The following is a 6,241-nucleotide window of genomic DNA, read 5'->3' on the forward strand; positions in this document are numbered from 1 at the left end:
TGATACATCAAATTCTCTCTCTAACATATACTTGTGACTATTAGGTATTTTTGCCGATTAAGCCCTTTTACTCGTTTTCACTAAAAACCGAGTAGCACAAGTTGTCTAACATAATTTGAAACCCCATATTCTATCATAAAACATCAAAATACACAAATTTCACCTATGGGTATTTTTCCAAATATAAACCCTAGGTTGAATTATTGCTAGCATAAGCTTAATCGAGCTTCCGGGATTCCAAAAACGTAAAGAACATTAAAAACGGGGCTTGGAATCACTTACTATGGAGCTTGGAAGCTTGAAACAAACCCTAGCTATGGAGGACCCTTGAAATTTCGGCCTAATGAAGAAGATGGACAAAAATTGGCTTTTAATTTTGTTTTTAATTCATTTTAATAACTAAATGACCAAAATACCCTTACTACTAAACTTTCCAAAAATTCCTTCCATGTCCTAATTTTGTCCATGAACTTAAAATTGGTCAAATTGCTATTTAAGACCTCCTCATTAATATTCCATAAAAAATTCATACTAAAAACTTCTAGAATGCAAGTTTTGCAACTTATTCAATTTAGTCCCTACTTTCAATTTAAGCACTTTAGGCATAGAATTTCATCACAAAATTTTCACACAATCATGCAATCGTATCATAAACATCAAAATCATTGTAAAATAATTATTTCTATCTCAGATTTGTGGTCACGAAACCATTATTCCGATTAAGCCCTAATTCAGGATATGACAGATCTGATGAATCGTGTGTTCCAACCATTTTTGGATCAGTTCGTAGTCATCTTTATTGACGACCTCTTGGTATATTCTAAAACGGAAGCGAAGCATGATGAGCATCTCCGTATAGTGCTGCAAGTGTTAAGGGAGAAGGAACTTTATGCGAAGTTCAGCAAGTGTAAATTTTGGTTGAATGAAGTAACCTTTTTAGGACATGTGGTCTCTGCTGAGGGGATTAAGGTAGACCCTCGGAAGATTGACGCGATTTTGGAGTGGAAGCCGCCTAGGTCAGTGTCTGAAATACGGAGTTTTCTAGGATTGGCAGGATACTACAGGAGGTTTGTAGAAGGTTTTTCTGTGATGGCAGCACCTCTAACAAAACTCATAAGGAAAGGAGTACCGTTTGTGTGGACTGAGAAGTAGCAGGAAGCTTTTGAGAAGTTGAAGAAAGTTCTGACTGAAGCACCTGTGTTAATTCAGCTGGAGTCTGGGAAGGATTTTACTGTGTACAGTGACGCATCACATGTAGGTTTGGGCTACGTGTTAATGCAAGAGGGTAAGGTGGTTGCATATGCATCACGATAGCTTAAGCCTCACGAGGGGAACTATCCTACTCATGATTTGGAGTTGGCGGCAGTGATATTTGCACTTAAGATTTGAAGACATTACTTGTACGGGGAGAGGTGAATTATATACACAGACCAGAAGAGTCTTAAGTATTTGTTGACTTAGAAGGAGCTGAACCTTAGGCAAAGGAGATGGATTGAGTTGCTTAAGGATTATGACTGTTCGATCGAGTATCACCCAGGCAAGGCTAATGTGGTAGCCGATACTCTAAGTCGTAGAACTGTATCTGATCTGAGAGTAATGTTTGCTCGTCTGAGTCTGTATGATGATGGAAGTCTGTTGGCTGAGTTGCAAGTGAGACCAACCTGGGTGGAACTGATTAAGGAAAAGCAGTTGAACGATGATTCTTTGGTCGCTCATTTTCAACAAGTTAAGGAAGGGGAAACTTCTGAGTTTGGGTTAAATAGCGAAGGAGTTCTCTATTTCAGAGGAAGAATTTGTGTTCCGAAGGACTCTGACTTGAGGCAGGCAATATTGAAGGAAGCTCATGGGGGACTGTGTGCCATGCATCCTAGAGGGAATAAGTTGTATCACGACTTCGGAGACTTGTACTGGTGACCTGGACTTAAACGAAAAGTAACAGAGTTTGTAGGGAAATGTCTGACATGCCAGCAAGTGAAACCTGAGCATCAATTACCTTCTGGACTGTTACAGCCAGTGAAGATACCACTTTAGAAGTGGAAGAGGGTAACCATGGACTTTGTGAGTGGGCTGCCCTTGACACCATCGAAGAAAGACTCTGTGTGGGTGATTGTGGATAGGTTAACCAAATCAGCCCATTTCATACCTGTACTACTGACTTTTCACTTCAAAGGTTAGCCAAGTTGTATGTGGCGGAGATTGTGCGACTTCATGGAGTCCCAGTTTCGATTATCTCTGACTGAGATCCCAGATTCACATCTCGATTTTGCCAAAAGTTGCATGGGCGTTGGGGACGCGATTGAACTTTAGTACGGCTTTCCATTTTCAAACTGATGGTCAGTTGGAAAGGGTTATTCAGATTCAGGAGGACATGTTGAGGGGATGCGTGATTGACTTCCGAGGTAGTTGGGAGGATTACTTGCCGTTGGCAGAATTTGTGTACAATAACAGTTACCAGGTGAGTATTCGAATGGCACGGTATGGAGCACTGTATGGACGAAGGTGTCATACCCCTAGTTGTTGGACTAAACTAGGAGAGCGACAAGTTCTTGGACCAGAGTTGGTAGCTGATACTGAGGATAAGGTCAGAATAATTAGGGATCGGTTAAAAGAAACATCTGATAGGCAAAAGTCGTATGCAGATTTGAAGCGGAAGGAGATTGAGTACTCAGTAAGTGACATGGTTTTCTTGAAGGTTTCTCCTTGGAAGAAGATATTAAGGTTTGGTAAGAAGGGCCAGCTGAGTCCGCGGTTCATTGGGCCCTATCGGGTTTTGAAGCGAGTAGGCCCAGTGGCTTATCAATTGGAATTGCCTCCAGAGTTAGACAGGATTCATGATGTATTTCACGTCTCCATGTTAAGGCGTTATCGTTCTGACCCTTCTCATGTCGAGCCGGTTTTAGATATTGAAGTACAAACTAATTTAACCTTTGAGGAGGAGCCTGTGCAAATATTGGCTCAAGATGTTAAGGTCCTCAGAAGGAAATCTGTCCCATTAGTGGAAGTGCTTTAGCGTAATCATGGCGGAGAGGAAGCTACGTGGGAGCTAGAAGAGGCGATGCAACAGTAATACCCTCATCTGTTTGAATCAGGTAAAATTTCGAGGACGAAATATCTTTAAGGAGGGTAGCATTGTAACTCCCCAATTTTCGTGATTTTCGAGATTTCTGTGATTGTCAATGAATTCTTAAAATTCTTGTGTTTTGTCTGTTTGGCGTAGGTTAATTATGTTAGTGGGCCTCTAGAAGACCCAAGCTTAAGTTAAAACTCGGTAACTTTAGTTAATTTTAGTTCCATAGGAAAAATGGGTTCTGGTGAATTGGGCTTTTAAGTATTAATTGGGTAAAATAAAACACAAAGAAGCAGGTGACAAAGTGGCATGTCACGCCACTGGGAAGGCTATAAAAGTGGCGTGTGGATGCGAGGGAGAGCTGAGGTTCAAGTCACAATGACAGCATATTAAGGAAATTATTATTTTTATGTTTAGGAAGGGTAAGCAATGGAACTCAAGTAAAAGACTGTCAGGAGGAGTTTGAGTTGCTCAGGTGATTGAGTAAGGAGGGGATAAGGGAGAAGATTTAGGAGTTGATAAGGGGAGAAGATTTAGGAGCTTATCAAGGAGCAAGAGTTGGTCGGCCAATGGCCTCTAGCATAGGAAATTCGGCTAGGTCATTCAGTGTTAGGAATTTCAGCTTTTGGGAAAGGTGGCTGTCGAATTCTTTTTGTCTTTTTCTTTTTGATAGAAACCGAACTTATACCCTACACCTGCCGACTCCTCCTCTTCAAGAACCAAATTCTCTCATCTTCTTCTCTTTCTTTCGGTCATCTGTTCCCTTTTCTTCCCATAGTCGAACTTAGAACCCCTCATTGTGCCGTTTTCTCCATAGCCAAATACTACCTCTCATCTTTTTCCTTCTTTTTCCATCTTTTCTTTTCCATAACCGAACCCATACCCTTTTTCCTCTGTCTCATCCTTTATTTTTCCATCTTCAATTTTCCTCAGTAGCCGAATCTTGTGGTAGCCGAACTTTTCTGCTCTTACTTCTCTAAAAATCGAAACCTACATACCGGAGGTGAAGGAGGCCGAATATTTGGTTGTTTGAATCTTATTCTCCTTGTGGCTGCAGCGGATTGGAGATAAAAGAATCATAGATAGGAACATTCTTCTGAACCGATCAACGTTGGGTAAGTCTTTCGAACAACTATTAGTAGTCTCATTATTTTAGAAAGGAAAAGCCGAAACCCTTAGGGGTGGCTAGCGTTTTTGGACTAAGGGATTTGTGTTTTCTATTGGTTGTGTAAGTGGTAACATGGTCAAGAGGATATACAGCAAAGGGCTTGAGGACTTATTCGGTTGGCTCTTCATATCTAACCCATATTTCGGCAAAAGGTAAGGAACTCTGGGATCTAAGGCTATGTTGGTCGAATATGGTAAGGGCTTAAAATACATAGTTGTTTTTGATATATAGATTGACATGTTAGAAATCCAATTGTAGGCAGTTCGTAGGTGGATCTCGCCAACGTACCGTCGTAAATCAGGTGTGTAACTGACATCCTCTCATAGACTAAATCGGAAAAAGCTGAAAATCTGAAATGCCGAAAAGCTAGTATTTTGAGAACATGCGAGTGTGTGAATGCTCATGAGATTAATAGTTCGAGGTATATGGTAGATTAAAGTGACAAGGCTGTAGAGTGCACGATTCTGTGCATTTTGATGTTTTTGGGCTTAATGGGCCAAAAATCGGGATAGTGGGCCAACGGGCCCAATTCGGTAAGAAAACGCGGTAAGTGTTTCTGGTCGTACGTAAATGGCTATGTTATGAATGGAAACCTTAAGAATAGATAAATTACTGGAATACCCCTATGTATGGAAATTACTGATATACCCCTAGGTGCAAAATTACTATTATACCCCTAGGGTTACTTTTGACTGAAAAGCATGATAATTTAATTCTGTATCATGTATGCCATGATTGTATATCTGCTGCATGGGGACATGGGTTATATTATGGAGGAAGCGTCCTGATGGCTATGCCACATTTATCTGATCTGGTGGCTCTGCCACATATATCTGTTCTGGCGGCTCTGCCACAATTATCTGTTCTGGTGACTCTGTCACATTATCTGTTCTGGGAGCCATGCTGCATATTTCTGTGGCGTGTAGCGGTTGGGTGGGTCGAGTAGTCTCCCCAAATGGTGAAAGGTTGGTATGGGGGTGCATGTGGTTAGATATGGGTTGGGTTTTGCATAGACATGTAATATCTATTCTGTTTTGTTATGGGCCTGTAGGCTTTATTCTGACTTATGTTCTGGGCTAAGGCCAACTTATTCTGTTCTCTGTGGTTTGAACCGATATAGGCTATGGTTGGGTTAATTTACACACTGAGTTTCCCCAAACTTACCCCTTTATTTTCATCCACGCAGGTAATCCCCAACCATAGTGGGCTTGGAGCTGTGAGGGATTCGGAATGGCCACAAGTTCTGCAAGATTAATTTTCTTCTGGTGAACTGGACATCCTTTTTATTTACGTTTAAGGTTTTCGGTTCTTTAATTGTAATAAGGCCGCTTAATTATTTTTATGGTTTTAATATGTTTTATTAAGATAGGTATTACTTATATTTAACTGTTGAAATTGAATAACTTTTAGGGCGCGTTTTTAAAAAAAACAGCAATTGATTTCAAAAATATACGACAACAAGTAAAGCTTCTGCAATGAAAATATTTTCCAAAATTAATCACTTTTCCTAAAAAGGACTTAATCAAATTGGTTTCCTGGAAATATACATGACGTTAAGCTGTGGCAATGGCGGTGTGCATGTCTAGGATTGGATCCGAAGGGAGCTTGGTACTTAAGCAGTCCGATAGACTCACCTCCTCCTTTCCGGTTTCCTACCTGGTGCTTAGCTTCCATTCACCTTAACCTGCATTAAAAATTATCTTTTAAAACACTAAGTAAGTTTTCTAGAACAACGACCTGAAATGTTTTTGAACGCTTTGATGTGGCATGTCAGATCCGGCCATAACGTCTGGGCCGGGTTTGGGGTATTACAATGGCGCTTTCAACGTGTTGATGAAAAGGACCGTTATCTCAGTCTTAGTCAGTGGAGGCTCCACTTGGGCCGAGATATCTCTCCACCTTTGCGCATACGGTCTAAAGGTTTCTGCTGGTTTCTTTTCCATCATTTGTAGAGTCATTCGATCAGGCACCATATCTGATACATGCTTGTACTGCTCACAGAATGC

The sequence above is a fragment of the Gossypium hirsutum genome, chromosome A12, assembly GCF_007990345.1.
Source record: "Gossypium hirsutum isolate 1008001.06 chromosome A12, Gossypium_hirsutum_v2.1, whole genome shotgun sequence".
Classification (NCBI taxonomy): Eukaryota; Viridiplantae; Streptophyta; class Magnoliopsida; order Malvales; family Malvaceae; genus Gossypium; species Gossypium hirsutum.